Here is a 17,580-nt window from a genome sequence, read left to right as displayed (position 1 = left end):
CGGCTGAAGTTACACAAGTTGTCGATGAGATACGATGTCGATGTCGATGACGGTGATTCGGAAACGAACAACGTTGTTCGACGGAGTTGCAGGTTCCGGTGACGATAGTTCTGGTAAATCAACGTGTGAAAGTTGTGAAAGTTGTTACTCGGATGATCGAGAAGTACAACGATGAAGGTTGTAGGTTAGTTGGTCGCCGGAATAATTTGAAGAAGTTGACCGGAGATAAAGGTGTCGATGGTTATGGAGAAGCTGACCAGTGTTCGGTGGTGGTTGACGGCAGTTGTAGTGGATGGTGGTGGTTCTCCGGCAGATGAACGATGGAGATGAAGATATGTTGAATTTCGGATGATATTCAGGTAATTACGGATGTGAACAGAATGAAAGGATGAAAGCAGGCGATGGATTTGATGATCTCGAATGGATGAGGATGACGATTGATGATGTCAGCACATAGAGAATGTTGGGAATGTTTGTTGGCGGCTGTGCACATGATGTCCCATCAAAATTGTCAAAAACCCTAAGGAATCTACACCATTGGATGATGAAATTGATCAAACGGCCAAAGATGAGACAGAATGTGGGGCAAGTGTGGGATCCTATGTAGAGCTGTGTAATGGATAAAAGTGTACGGCTGGAAGCTTCTTAGGAGGATTGATCATTTATTTTGAGCAGGAGCCCAGGTAAGAAATGCTTAAGCCCAACTGCTCTCGTATACTTTAAGCCCAACAAATGGATTTTCTCTACATCATAGTCCGAAATGATGATTTTGGGACTTTTATGAAGCCGGCTGTTCAAGCCAAGGCCCAAAGGAGGTAACATTTGTTGATATTTCAAAAAAGGGGATAAATGAAATCTTTTAAGTTTGGGCTGTGTCTACTTGGACCGAAAGGTTTATGGAAGATGGGCCGACAAAACGAGGACACACTAGCAAAAGGTATGGATTAAGTCTCTATGGAGTTATTATTAGTTCTAGTGCAAACTTGTGCTTTTGCGCAACTTGAATACCAGACGGATCACTTTGAATCCGTGTGTTCTTGTTAGTGAATCAATGTTTCATCTTGGATTTAAAATTTCATCCGAGATCAGGTTGTCATCCGTGATGCATTCTATTTCATCTGAGATTAATTTCTTCGCATCCGAAACACATTTCCGTCTATCATTTTCATCCGAAACAGCTTCGAGATATGTTGATAGGCTCGTTCACTACTGGGCCTCTAAAGGAGAAGACCCAAAACTGGAGAACATCTAAACCGCAATAAAGATAGCATAAAACTAGGGGGAGATTGTTAGGTCCAAAAGTTTTACGCTTATCTTTAATATATTAATTTATGTGTTAATTGGGTTTAGATTAGGTTTTGGGCTTGGGCTAGGCCATGTGGGCCAATAGGGTAGAGGCTCCTATAAATAGTGTTATCTAGGTTATTGTAGTAGAGCTCTCCTAAAGTGTAACCATGTAATCCCCAAATGAGAACCTTGTACCCGACAATCCTAGAAATTGTGTGCAAGGTTCTCGAAGATCGTACCAGACAGTTCTTGAGACTGTGTGCAATCTAAGCAGTGACACTGAGTTCTTTAATAAAATATTTTCTTTTTGTTCTTGCCGGTTTGATCTTATATTCCGCGTTCGATCGAACCGTTGAGTGATATCACGGGTTTTTCGGGACTAACAGTGATAAAAAATAAGAAATTGAAAGCGATTTTATAATGATTAAGAGATCGAGATGATTTAAAGATTTAGATGAATTATATTCAAAAATCGAATTCCCTTAAAAAACTTAGAAAAATCGGTTACAAAGATTTGATCCTTAATTAGGTTTATTTGTATAATTACTAATATAACCTTGATCTAATAAAATTAATATGGAATGATCTAATGGCTGAGATTCTTTCTCACCTTTCTCACACTTTAGGCCTTTTTTACAGGATCCTTTACCTGGAATATATATACAGATTTGTGAATTTCAAGTTTCAACAGCATAAATGTCAAGATTAGGAATCTAAAATCCAAATAATTTCAATAACCATATTCGATCAATTGGTAACAAAGGTATAGAGAGAGGCACAACACCTTGTAAAATTCATAATATGACAACAAATACATCAAATTAATCCATTTACATTAACATCAAATAGATCAAAAGCCAATGATCCCCAGCCCAAGTGGTTGGGAGGAGGTCAGGAGTTTTCCCCCTTGGGGGTTTCTTCTGGAGGGGTGCAGGTTCGAGTCCACTCTGGTACTAATATTGGGTAATTCCAGTGCGGCTGGACCTTAGGGGGGGGCTGGGATTCGAACCCGCAGTGCGGGCGAATTTCTTAAGGGGAGTGAACCGTTAACCGTTCAAAAAAAAAATAGATCAAAAGTAGAAAAAAAAAACAAACACTTTCTGCAAAAATACATGTCCCATACGCACCGAACACAACCACCCACTGCCACAACAATCTCCCGGCTAGGGATAGCAATAGGTCGGGTTCGGGTATTAGTAATTCCATACACATACCCATACCCGGTTATAAAAATGTCCCATACCCGACCCAATACTCGTCGGATATTTATCGGGTAATTACTGGTCCGATATCAGGTATACCAATTGTAGGATCGTTTTCGGCCCTGAATGAGTCGATCAGAAGATTTCTTATCCAAAACAAGAGGCGGAAACTAATGTTTTGGTGCAATCTCAGCCGTATTCACTTTTATTTGTTGTTTTTATTGATCTGCAAACGTTTTACAAGCCTGACAACACTTCGGCAGCACTTCGTGGCTCACCGGAAGACAACACACACAACAACTAACTGATTTCGCTCCTAATGACACCCTATATATAGATGTTCTAATTCCGCTCGAACACGTACAAGCGGAATCACCATACGAGCGGAATCAGGTTTGAGCCATTTCGGGCGGAATCAGACTCTAAACATTTCGGGGGAAATAGCTTGATATGGGGTTTCGCTCTAAATGACAAGATGCCATTTGGAGCGGAATCACCTTCAAATACAGTATCTTGGATTTCGTGCCCTATTCTAGCCTATTCTACGCAAGACTCGATACAAGACGTAGGCGACAGGCGGATGCACCAACAAACTCCCCCTCGGATGTTGACGGAGTCTTCAGTGTCGAGTCTTCGATTGTCGAACCTCCAGTCTTTATCAGTCTTTGTGCTTCTCTCCGAAATGTTCCCCATTGTAAGCATCATCAAACTCTATCTTCTCTCTTCAATCTCTCTTGCGCAAATGTAGTTCCAGGATCAGCACTCGCTCTAACTGCTTCCTCAACATTGCATTCAGACTCCCCCTCTCAATTTGCTGGGATCATAGTCTGGAATTCACACATTCATGATTCATTCCAAGATCGTGACCTGGCTCTCTTCCAGCTCAGGTTATCTGCACAATCTGTACCCAACACATAAGTTTCAAAATGATTAGATCTTTAAAATTTAGAAACTATTTCAGAAAATATACAAAATGATTTGTTCTCTGAAAACCGCTTGTAAACATAACATCTTCATACATTTTCTCCCAAACCTGTTCTTCATGTTTAGCACTTCGAATTTCGAAAATCAGCTTTTCTACATCAATTGTTAAAAATCTTTTTGGATTTTTCAAAATTTATGCTAAAACACACTAAACTCTTTTTGGGTTTTTGAATAAAAGAAAATGCAGAAATGAAATATTTATAGACAATATTTTTGTGAGTTTGTGTAAGAGGATCATATCAGTTTTGAGACATATCATTAACACCGTTAAGCTTGATTTCATTTTAAGTTTTAAACAATTCACCTAGATTGTCAGTATGTTTGTCCTCTTAAATTTTCACACAAATTTCAACTGTTTTCGAGATACGCTATTAATGTCTTAATTTCTTAAACTTATTCGTGTGTCCCACCACTTGAATATACTCCCATATCCAGATCCCAATATTCAGTCTTACAGGTGAGTATACCACAGATGATATCTGTAAAGGGGTTAAATTGCGAGGGCCATGAGAGCTCAGGTCGATACTTCCGTATACGCAGAGAGATGACGGCTTCGACTTTTGGTGTGTCCCCTTTAGAGGATCTTTTCTTCAACAGCAATGATTATCAATTTTATTGTTTAACCATAATTGTTGAGGGCTTTTGCTATGTTTCAAGCAAATTGCGAAAGTATTATATAGGGACTAGGTCAGAATTTCCATTCAGCAGAAGTCCCAGTATAATACCCTAGATATCACTGAGTATAAAGACCTAGTATCTCAGAAAGAGGGACCTTTCAAACAAGATTTCAGGGGTTACCTATATATCCAAGAAGTTGTTCCCCATGAATTAAGCAAGTTTGAAATTTAAGTTTATATCTCGTCACAATCTACTAAATGTGTAAAAACATACTAACACATCCACAGTGAGATTGTTTATTACATTTTGACTTTACATATCTTTAGCGTGTTGTGATAGTCCACTGATATACTATCATTTCCTCTTTTATGCAACAAAAACTCATTTTTCATTTTATTATGTTTTTGGCTTTTTAAAATTTTCTAATGTTTTTGGATTTTCTGAAAATTCTTACTCCCCCTAAATTTCAAAAACATTTAAAGAAATTGAAAACAAACTATACGGAACATGACAACTGATATGAATCGCCTCAATTCTCCATCCACTTGGCATAAACAATCAGAACTCCACCTCACAACAAACTATTTTCCCATTAAGATTTCAAAACACTTAAGTTTGTTTTAATCAGAATGGTTTTTCTGGAAAATAAGTTCGTTTATCAACCATTTGTAGGTTTGGGGTCACTTCATCACATTGTTTACCAAAACTTTTAATGATAGTTAACTCAAGTTCAACTAAATTACCTTGATCAACCACTTGTAAGAATCGATGATTGAACCACTTGTAAAATCAACTATCAAACATTATCAACCAATTACCATCTGTTGGTTGAATTCTCAAGGTGCCGATACCTACTCCACACTTACCAACCTGGGAGTTCCGGCAATTCACATCTCTCAAAACAAACTTTACAAACATTTTCAAGAAAGATGCCGATTCATGCTCCGCGATTACCAACTTGGGAGCTCCGGCAAGTCAGGTTTCTATTCAACGAAAAATATATCCACCCAAGCCTGACCAGCCTTGGGTGTAACCTTTTCAGTCTCCTTTGGGGTTACATCTTTCCTTTTAGCTTGATAAAACTCTTTCACCCCTTTAGCCTTCCCTTCAATCATTTTACCAAAAATGGTTTTCACTGCAGGATTAAAGGCGTTTTCAATATCCAATTCTTTCTTTTTAGGAAAAAATTGGTTTGAAATTTCAACTTTTCTGATTTTAGATTTCAAATTTTTAGCACTTAGTAGCGGAAAATTCACATCATCCACTATCGTAATTTTCTTCTCATCTTTCTCAATAACCTGCGGCTCCTCTGTCTTTGTGGAGACAGATTCATCACAAGAGCTGTTTTTAGAACCCTTAACAACCCATTTTTGATTTTTCAAATTATCTTTTCTTTTTAAGACATTCTTTGAACATTCTCCCACATCAAAGGTTGAATTTTCAAAGCCTATAAAATTCTTGGTTGTAAGTTCAGTTTTCTCAACAATTTTCTTTTTCAGTTTACAAGAGACTTCCTGTTTTGGTTTGAATGTTTTAGGACAGCTTCTAGCAATGTGACCAGCAGTTTTGCACTGAAAACAGGTTCTTGTTTCTATCTTCTTCTGAATAACACTCTTCTTCACTTCTTCTTGCTTCTTTGCAAGGAATTCCTGATTCGTCTGCTTACTGAAAGCTTGTTCTTTCTCAGCCTCTGTCGTTTTCCCTGAAACAAACACAGTTTTTGGTTTCTAAACATTATCATTTTTATAGTTTTCGTTTGATTAAATCCAAGACCTTTCTTTTTGAAATTACGATTATGGTTTGATTTCTTTTGGAAACTATAACCACAATTGTAACCCATTTTCTTGTTAATGTCACACCCCGACCACGTAAAACATCAAATCGTGGCGGAAACGTCGGGGAGTGTTGTAACAGAATTATTGTTCCACAACCAAGGTAATTAAAATAATATTTTATTCATCACCCAAGGGTGGAATACATCATTCGAAACAAGAACCAATATGTTACATTGTCTTAAAACCACAAAATTAAAGAGTACATAACGTAATTAAACTAAGTCTAGCTCTGTTTTATGTCACTAAGGCCCAAGTCCACCCTAGCGTGTCACGATCGTCCTATGCATTAGCTCCTGAAACACATGTGAAAATAGGTACGTCAGCATAAAAATGCCTGTGAGTAACATAGGTTTTATGAAAATAGGATTCATGACTTAGGTTTAAGAAAATGTTTAATGAAAACTTGTCATGAATCTAGTTTAAGTGTTTGCATATAAAATGTTTGAAAAGCGATAACAAATCAGTTAATGTGTATGTATAAAAGAATGTTGTATGGTTAAAAGAATAACCAAGTAAAAATAAGTTGTATGAAATAAATTGTTTTGTAAAACAAAGTCTTGTGAAAAAGATATTATTTGTGTAAAATGTATAAGTCCAAAATTGAATGATTTAAATAACGGTATGTCATGTAATACATTACAAGCACTTATATATATAGGAAGTACCAGCGGCGTATCCACCATGCTTGTAACATACTACACACATATCGTTACTTAAGTCACTTAAACAAACCACCAAAGCATATAGTTCATGTTCAAACCAATCATCAAATGTTCTTGTCTAAACCATTGTCAATGTTTAAAACCCAAAATGTAGTCATGTAGTTAAGTGTAAACAAAAGTTATGTATGGTAAGTAACAAAATTAGAATACTTGACCATAAGTAAAAAGGAACAAAACAAAGTATTTTGAATAAATCAAAAAGTTATGTTTTGCCAAGTAAAAGCTTGTTTTATTGATACAAACATTTATGTGGTAAGTTAACGCATTACATTCAAGCCTTGAGACAGCAGGATAACCTTAGAGTAAAGGTTATCAAAGTAAAATGTTCACGGATTCAGTCATTCCTTTCACCCAAACAAACCTAGGGTGTCAGGAACGGGATTTGTCAAGTCCTATGGTACCATTACTTACTACCGAGCGACGTAGCTAATGTTAATGAATGTAGTAAAGAACCGTTTATGCAAACCAAATGTCATACCAAAGGTAAACAAGTTATGTGAAAACAATGTACTAAGTATGCTAAGTAAACATACAAAGCAGAAAAGTCATGTAAATCAATGTGCTAGTATGCTCAGTCAACATACATAGCAGAATATGTAATGTAAAACAATGTGCTAATATGCCAAGTAAACATATGTAGCAAAGCAATGTAATGTAAATCAATGTGCTAGCATGCTAAGTAAACATACATAGCAAAACATAATGAAATCATGTACTAATAGTGTACTCAAGAACATAGCAAGCATATGATGTGAAAACAAGAAAGCACGAAAGTAACAAGTAGGCACATGTGTTTCACCCCAAAATGTTTGGAAAACAGTAAAAGAGGGGACTATGTACTCACTTGAGATTGCTTAGAAGTCGTAGGATAACCACCAAGCAATGCTAGAAGATCACGGAATCAAACGGCACCTATATAGGTATCTACATTAATAAACGACCCTATCGGAGGATCGGGTAGTACGAGGGTTCGTAAACCAAATAAGTAGGGGAACTTATGTAACATGGTTTAACAAAGCCTACGTACTAAAAAGAAACCTATCCTAAGTGCTCTTGACCCGTTACGACCCGTTTAGGTAGCTTATGCTACTTTAACGCGTCGTTCGCGTAAAACGCGTTCGGAAAGCCTAACTAGTCCTATGACAAGTAAGATATGCCTTAACATGCTTAATATTGTTGCTAAATCAGTTTAGATGTCAAAAATTATGTTACATAGGCTTAAAATGAATTTTGGCGCAAAAAGGGCATTTTGGTAATTTACCTAAGGCATAAGAACTACTTATCATACAACTACTTAAACGTCGTGACCATAAGGTATAACCTCGGAAGGTTATTCCCTATACAATTATGGTCACCTAAAATGTTTGGTCGGATCCTAATGATCGACCAAATGGGTCGGGTTCGTAAGCATAAGCGATTGATTAGATCGCTTACCTTTACGACCCTAAACAAGCACAAATCTAAAAGCGACGAGCTAAACATGCTAGAATATGCTTAGTAATGTTAGAAAACAGGTTTGGTATTAAAACAAACGGTTTTAATACCCTAGAGTAGTTTGGTTAAAAAATTCGTGAGAAAACGCATTTTGGCCGAAACTACGACTCGTCACTGAGCCTAGATAACGTGGTAATGAGTAGGTATAGTCGCTAGGGACTATAACCATCGTGATTACGCTCACGTTATGAAGTTCAAACGATCTTCGCATTGACCATAAACTGGTCAATGCAGAAAGTCAAACGCAGTTTGACTTTAACGCTAAAACGAACGAAAAACGCGAAAGAATACTTACAGAAGGTCCCCGCAAGATTGATCTTTTCAAGTATTTTCAGGTATGAAGTGGTTACACCTCAACTTAGAGAAATCTCATAAAAATCAAGTGGGTTTGAGTGAATGGGGTTGGGGGGTATTTATAGATTTGGTAGAGCCGTTAAGATCGTTCCTCGTAATCCGAGATTCAATCCTAGCCGTACACATCAAGCCCATAGTTTTAGAAAACCATGGGGGCCCCTAAACCAGCCCATAGACTCAACAAAACTATGTGCAAGGGTGGGTAACAGCTGGAAATGGCTGGAATGCAATTCTGCTGATCTGGGAGGGGCTTACGGACCGTAAGCAACCCCATACGGTCCGTAAGGGACCTGCAGACCAGCTATGTTTTCATTTTGGCAGATTTGGTCCCTGTGCGCGTATGGTCGTGTTTTGGCACTTCTAACACCCGTCAAACCCATTTCTAAGCTCTACAAGGATGTTAAAGTACAGGGAACATAAAACATGCTCAAAAATATGCCGGATGTCGGTTCGTTTGGCCGTACGATTGCGTTGTTTGGTTAATTACGACGGAAGTCGTAACGGACGCAAAAACGGTCCAAATTGCGCGACGAATGGATTTTTGACAAGCCAAACACTAAAACATAATATTTTAGTGCTTACATAAATTTTTGGATGTCCGGATGTATTCAGAGCGTAAGTTATGCGCGAAAGTGCAAACTTATGCACTTTTTGACGCTTTTAGTCCCTAAATAACCCAAAAGTTTATTTTAGCACACCGAACCCCTCAAAGCTTATTTCTAAGCTATGTAAAGGATATTTAGGGTGTGTTTAACTTATGGGCATGTTCCGGAATGTTCGTTACAGTTCAGATTGGCATACTTTCGCAGTTTGTCAATTTTAGTCCCTGTAAGCGAATTAACTAGATTTGCCATACCAAAGCCTTCAAAACTTATTTCTAAGTTATGTAAAGGTTATTTAAGGTATGTTAAGCATAAATTGATGTTCCGGAGTATTTGTCGCGTTTAACTGATTACGTTTTCGCACCAGTTTGCGTATAATTCTCCAGAAAGCGATATAGAGTTTGAAATTGGATAAGAGTCAAAACATGAAAAACATCAAACATAAACAAACAACATAGGGATCAAATAACTTTATTTCATTGATAACTGAACTGTTTACAATGATTACAAGCACAGATGTCACAGTCTCCCCTACTTGTGGAAATTTCGTCCCGAAATTTGTTTAAAGGAAACTCGTGAGAATAGATGTGGATACTTCGCCTTCATTTGATCTTCACGTTCCCAAGTAAACTCAGGTCCACGTTTAGATTCCCAGCGAACTTTAACCAACGGAATGCGCTTGCGTTTAAGCCATTTGACTTCACGATCCATAATTTCCACAGGTTTCTCAACAAAATGTAGTGTTTTATCAACACGGATTTCGTCAAGCGGTATGTGGAGGTTCTCATCAGCTAAACACTTTTTAAGATTGGATACGTGGAAAGTAGGATGAACATTTCCAAGTTTAGGAGGTAATGCAAGTCTGTAGGCTACCTTACCGATTCTTTCGACGATCTTGAATGGTCCAACGTATCTAGGTGCAAGTTTTCCTTTCTTTCCAAATCTGATCACACCTTTCCAAGGCGAGACCTTAAGTAATACACGATCACCGACTTGGAATTCTAAGGGCTTGCGTCGTTGGTCCGCGTAACTCTTTTGACGGCTTCGAGCTGCCTGTAAGTTATCACGAACTTTCTTAACCTTGTCAGTTGTCCTTAGAATGAGGTCAGGTCCAGTAAGCTGAGCCTCACCTATTTCATTCCAGCAGACCGGTGAACGACATTTTCGACCATAGAGAGCCTCGAAAGGAGCCATGTTGATGCTGGAGTGATAACTATTGTTGTAGGAGAATTCAATCAATGGAAGATGTGAATCCCAACTACCACCAAAATCGATCACACAAGCTCTAAGCATATCCTCCAAAGTCTGGATTGTTCTTTCAGTTTGGCCATCTGTTTGTGGATGATAAGCTGTGCTCAGATTGAGTTAGGTCCCCATAGCAGATTGCATGGTTCTCCAAAATCGAGAAGACAAGCGAGCATCTCTATCAGAAATAATGTTCAAAGGAACACCATGTCGAGATACAATTTCATCCACATAGATTTTAGCCAGATCTTCAGCAGATAGATTCTCACGGATCGGCAGGAAATGCGCTGACTTTGTAAGACGATCAACAACTACCCAAATGGCATCGTGACCTTTCTTAGTACGCGGAAGTTTAGTAATGAGATCCATAGCAATGTTTTCCCATTTCCAAACTGGGATCTCAGGTTGCTCCAAAAGACCATAAGGTTCTTGGTGTTCAGCCTTAACCTTGAGACACGTAAGGCATTTGGAAACGTACAAGGCAATGTCTTTCTTCATACCAGGCCACCAATACTGAGTACGAAGATCCTTATACATTTTATCTGAGCCAGGATGAATAGAATAACGAGACTTATGGGCCTCATCCATAAGCAGAGTGCGGAGATCATCTTGGCTTGGGACCCACAAACGGTCCATGAAATAATACGATCCATCTTCCTTCAAAACAAGATCAGGCTTAATGTGGTAGGGTAATTCCTTACCCATCAAGTCTTGTGAAACACAAGCCTGTTGAGCCTGAGTAATGCGTGCTTGGATATCAGATCGAGCTTGAATAGCAGATTGGACACGAACACAATGAAGCACAGTACGTTCCTTACGACTTAATGCGTCAGCCACAACATTCGCTTTACCAGGATGGTAGCGAATTTCGCAATCATAGTCGTGTAGGAGTTCGACCCAACGTCTTTGCCTCATGTTGAGTTCTTTCTGGTTGAAGATATGCTGGAGACTTTTGTGGTCAGTGAAAACCACACATTTTGTGCCATACAAATAGTGTCTCCAGATTTTGAGAGCGAAGACAACTGCACCCAACTCAAGATCATGAGTGGTGTAGTTTCTCTCATGTACCTTCAATTGCCTTGATGCGTAGGCTATGACTTTGTCCTTTGCATCAGAACACAGCCAAGACCCAATTTCGATGCATCACAGTAAACAACAAAATCATCATTGCCCTCAGGCAAAGTCAGAATAGGTGCATCACAAAGCTTCTGCTTCAAGGTCTGAAATGCTTCTTCTTGCTTAAAACCCCATTCAAAGGGTTTGTTCTTCTGAGTTAGTGCAGTTAGAGGAACTGCAATCTTTGAGAAGTTCTCGATGAAGCGGCGGTAATAACCCGCAAGACCAAGAAAAGAACGAACCTCAGTAGGAGTAGTAGGCGTATCCCAATCCTTAATCGCACTGATCTTGGAGGGATCTACATGAATACCTAGTTCGTTGACAATATGCCCCAAAAATTGAACTTCCTTAAGCCAAAATTCACACTTGGAGAATTTGGCAAAAAGTTGTTCTTTCTTCAGGAGTTCCAGAGTAAGACGAAGATGGCGCTCGTGATCAGCTCGCGTCTTAGAATAAATCAAGATGTCATCAATGAAAACGATGATGAACTTATCCAAATAAGGCTTGCAGACCCTATTCATTAAGTCTATGAAAACAGCAGGAGCATTGGTCAAACCGAATGGCATGACTGTGAACTCATAATGCCCATATCGAGTGCGGAATGCTGTTTTGGGAATATCCTCTTCATGCACACGAAGTTGATGATACCCAGAACGAAGGTCAATCTTCGAAAAGCAAGTAGCACCTTGTAACTGGTCAAAGAGATCATCAATGCGAGGTAGGGGATATCGATTCTTGATGGTAAGCTTATTCAGCTCACGATAATCGATACACATTCTGAAGGATCCATCCTTCTTCTTGACAAAAAGAATGGGAGCACCCCAAGGTGAAAAGCTAGGACGGATAAAACCTTTGTCAGAAAGCTCCTGAAGCTGCTTAGATAGCTCTTGCATCTCAGACGGTGCAAGATGATATGGGGCTCTGGCAATAGGATTTGCACCAGGTACAAGATCAATACGGAACTCGACTTGGCGTGCTGGAGGTAGACCAGGCAACTCTTCAGGAAACAACTCCGGATAATCCCGAACAACAGGGATATCTTGCATAGACTTACCTTGGCCTTTATCTGCTGTAACATGTGCCAAGAAGGCCACATAGTTCTTTCGTAGATACTTCCGAGCTTGAAAACAAGACATAAGCTTGAGGCTACTAGCAGGTTTCTCACCACGAACCTGTAGTATCTCACCTGACGAAAGCGGCACACGAATGATCTTCTCAAAACACACTACCTCTGCGCGATGCTTAGCTAGCCAATCCATTCCCACAATAATGTCGAAGCTCCCAAGTTGCATAGGCGTGAGGTCAATAGGAAAAAGATGGTCGTTAAGGTTCAACTGGCAGTTTCGAAGAACAGAATCAAGAACAATGGGTTCACCACTCGCAACTTCAACAGTCAAAGGCTTACCTAGTTTCGTTCTAAACACGCGAAGCAAGGGCTCAAAAGATAACGACACAAAACTCTTATCGGCCCCTGAATCAAAAAGAACAGACGCAGGTTGACTATTGACAAAGAACGTACCGTTCACCACCTCGTTGTCTGCTTGCGCCTCAATAGCATTCATGTTAAAAGCTCGTCCACGAGCCTGAGCTTGAACCGGGTTCGCATTCACCAATCTTGGACGCTGATTACGGTAGTGGGTCAGATCCCCACAGTTGTAACAAGAACCTGGTGGGAAGTGAGGTCGCGCTGCTTGACCTTGTTGCTGAGCAACCTGTTAAGCCGGGTTCTGAGCTGCCCGATTCAGATTGACAGGAATGCGGCATGTAGCAGCAAGATGACCAGGTGTTCCGCAGTTGTTGCATTGACGACACTGGTGGTGTGGTTGATGATGTCCGTTACACTTATTGCACTGAGGTGCATTGCCAAAGTATGGTTTCTTGGCAAGAGGTTGCGCAGGCTGATTTTGAGCAACTTGAGCCTGAGTAGTATCGGCATAATTCTGGGAAGCCTTCCGCTTCCTAGAACCCTTCGAAGAACCTGCATCACTCCCCTTCTTGCTTTTACCTTTCTTGCTATCCTTCTTGTCAGACTCCTGCTTCTTACCCTTCTTGTCACCCTTTCTATGCAACTTACCCTTTCGTATCTGCGACTCAGTCAGCGTTGCAGATAGTTCGATTGCCTGACGAACAGTGGTAGGTTTACTACCGGTAACGATGTCTTGCACAGAGTCAGGTAGACCATCGATGTACCTCTCGATAGCCTTGTCAAGTGGGGTAACCATTGTTGGGCATAACAAACTCAGCTCCTCATACCTATCAGTATACGCCCGGTGCTCACCACTTACTTGTTTCAGATCATCGAACTCCCTTTCCAGCGCCCGAAGTTCATGACGAGGACAAAACTCACTCATCATGAGAGTCCTCAACTCAGCCCATGACTGTGCTAAAGCGACTTCAGCACCTCGATCTCTCATAACCCCGTTCCACCATGTCAACGCCCTCTTCTGAAAAACACTAGAAGCAAACTCAACTTTGCGATTATCAGGACACTGAACATGACGAAAAGTATTCTCAATGCTCTCAAACCATTGAAGGAGCCCAGTTGCCCCCTCAGTACCACTGAACTTGAGTGGTTTAGCCGAAATGAAGCTCTTGAAGTTACAAGGAGCGTTCTGATTGATGTTGGCTTGGTTAAACTGAGCAATAAGATTCGGGAATGCAGCAGCCATATGCTGTGCGATGATTTCTGCTAGTTCGGCATTAGGTAGCTGATTTTCGCGTCGAGGAGGCATGCTAAAAAGAGGAAAACACGACAGGAAACGAGTGAGATGATTAGATGAAAAGAACGAGATGAAACAAAATCAACAAAGCAAGGATGGTGGTCATTCGTCCGTATCACAAAGCAAACAAATGACACACAGTGACTAATCAAAGTAAATGGGTCCATAAATAATGCTTAGCAAAGACATGCTCGCCTATAAGTGAACACTCACCCCAGGAGTTCCCAGGTAAGAGTGACTGGTCCGATTATGTGGATTTGTACGAACACTCTAGCCTTAGACAGAAAACCCAGGGTACAGGCATTCACTCTTCCAGTTTGCACGTGTTCACACTATTTAGAACCCAAAACTTTGACGAGATTTTGAAAACTTGGAAGGCACAAGGCCAAAAATCAAACTGGAAGGGTTCAAAATCATATAATAAATCATTTGAAAACAGAGGATTGTTTTTCAAAAATCGCTTTAGAAAACTGGGTTCTTGTTTTGGTGATCACCTAAGGATAGGTGAAGTGCATGTTTTAAGATCTAAACACAAGACAACTTGTGTTGGGGTCCTAGAAAGGTTATAGTCTAGGTCAAAGCATTACTAATAACCTAATTCCCTATAACCATTGGCTCTGATACCAACTCTTCTGTCACACCCCGACCACGTAAAACATCAAATCGTGGCGGAAATGTCGGGGAGTGTTGTAACAGAATTATTGTTCCACAACCAAGGTAATTAAAATAATATTTTATTCATCACCCAAGGGTGGAATACATCGTTCAAAACAAGAACCAATATGTTACATTGTCTTAAAACCACAAAATTAAAGAGTACATAACGTAATTAAACTAAGTCTAGCTCTGTTTTATGTCACTAAGGCCCAAGTCCACCCTAGCGTGTCACGATCGTCCTATGCATTAGCTCCTAAAACACATGTGAAAATAGGTACGTCAGCATAAAAATGCATGTGAGTAACATAGGTTTTATGAAAATAGGATTCATGACTTAGGTTTAAGAAAATGTTTAATGAAAACTTGTCATGAATCTAGTTTAAGTGTTTGCTTATAAAATGTTTGAAAAGCGATAACAAATCAGTTAATGTGTATGTATAAAAGAATGTTGTATGGTTAAAAGAATAACCAAGTAAAAATAAGTTGTATGAAATAAATTGTTTTGTAAAACAAAGTCTTGTGAAAAAGATATTATTTGTGTAAAATGTATAAGTCCAAAATTGAATGATTTAAATAACGGTATGTCATGTAATACATTACAAGCACTTATATATATAGGAAGTACCAGCGGCGTATCCACCATGCTTGTAACATACTACACACATATCGTTACTTAAGTCACTTAAACAAACCACCAAAGCATATAGTTCATGTTCAAACCAATCATCAAATGTTCTTGTTTGTCAATGTTTAAAACCCAAAATGTAGTCATGTAGTTAAGTGTAAACAAAAGTTATGTATGGTAAGTAACAAAATTAGAATACTTGACCATAAGTAAAAAGGAACAAAACAAAGTATTTTGAATAAATAAAAAAGTTATGTTTTGCCAAGTAAAAGCTTGTTTTATTGATACAAACATTTATGTGGTAAGTTAACGCATTACATTCAAGCCTTGAGACAGCAGGATAACCTTAGAGTAAAGGTTATCAAAGTAAAATGTTCACGGATTCAGTCATTCCTTTCACCCAAACAAACCTAGGGTGTCAGGAACGGGATTTGTCAAGTCCTATGGTACCATTACTTACTACCGAGCGGCGTAGCTAATGTTAATGAATGTAGTAAAGAACCGTTTATGCAAACCAAATGTCATACCAAAGGTAAACAAGTTATGTGAAAACAATGTACTAAGTATGCTAAGTAAACATACAAAGCAGAAAAGTCATGTAAATCAATGTGCTAGTATGCTCAGTCAACATACATAGCAGAATATGTAATGTAAAACAATGTGCTAATATGCCAAGTAAACATATGTAGCAAAGCAATGTAATGTAAATCAATGTGCTAGCATGCTAAGTAAACATACATAGCAAAACATAATGAAATCATGTACTAATAGTGTACTCAAGAACATAGCAAGCATATGATGTGAAAACAAGAAAGCACGAAAGTAACAAGTAGGCACATGTGTTTCACCCCAAAATGTTTGGAAAACAGTAAAAGAGGGGACTATGTACTCACTTGAGATTGCTTAGAAGTCGTAGGATAACCACCAAGCAATGCTAGAAGATCACGGAATCAAACGGCACCTATATAGGTATCTACATTAATAAACGGCCCTATCGGAGGATCGGGTAGTACGAGGGTTCGTAAACCAAATAAGTAGGGGAACTTATGTAACATGGTTTAACAAAGCCTACGTACTAAAACGAAACCTATCCTAAGTGCTTTTGACCCGTTACGACCCGTTTAGGTAGCTTATGCTACTTTAACGCGTCGTTCGCGTAAAACGCGTTCGGAAAGCCTAACTAGTCCTATGACAAGTAAGATATGCCTTAACATGCTTAATATTGTTGCTAAATCAGTTTAGATGTCAAAAATTATGTTACATAGGCTTAAAATGAATTTTGGCGCAAAAAGGGCATTTTGGTAATTTACCTAAGGCATAAGAACTACTTATCATACAACTACTTAAACGTCGTGACCATAAGGTATAACCTCGGAAGGTTATTCCCTATACAATAATGGTCACCTAAAATGTTTGGTCGGATCCTAATGATCGACCAAATGGGTCGGGTTCGTAAGCATAAGCGATTGATTAGATCGCTTACATTTACGACCCTAAACAAGCACAAATCTAAAAGCGACGAGCTAAACATGCTAGAATATGCTTAGTAATGTTAGAAAACAGGTTTGGTATTAAAACAAACGGTTTTAATACCCTAGAGTAGTTTGGTTACAAAATTCGTGAGAAAACGCATTTTGGCCGAAACTACGACTCGTCACTGAGCCTAGATAACGTGGTAATCAGTAGGTATAGTCGCTAGGGACTATAACCATCGTGATTACGCTCACGTTATGAAGTTCAAACGATCTTCGCATTGACCATAAACTGGTCAATGCAGAAAGTCAAACGCAGTTTGACTTTAACGCTAAAACGAACGAAAAACGCGAAAGAATACTTACAGAAGGTCCCCGCAAGATTGATCTTTCCAAGTATTCTCAGGTATGAAGTGGTTACACTTCAACTTAGAGAAATCTCAGAAAAATCAAGTGGGTTTGAGTGAATGGGGTTGGGGGGTACTAATAGATTTGGTAGAGCCGTTAAGATCGTTCCTCGTAATCCGAGATTCAATCCTAGCCGTACACATCAAGCCCATAGTTTTAGAAAACCATGGGGGCCCCTAAACAAGCCCATAGACTCAACAAAACCATGTGCAAGGGTGGGTAACAGCTAGAAATGGCTG

Source organism: Helianthus annuus, chromosome 17 (genome assembly GCF_002127325.2).
Source record: "Helianthus annuus cultivar XRQ/B chromosome 17, HanXRQr2.0-SUNRISE, whole genome shotgun sequence".
In the NCBI taxonomy this organism is placed as follows: Eukaryota; Viridiplantae; Streptophyta; class Magnoliopsida; order Asterales; family Asteraceae; genus Helianthus; species Helianthus annuus.
This window is presented reverse-complemented; position numbering follows the sequence as displayed.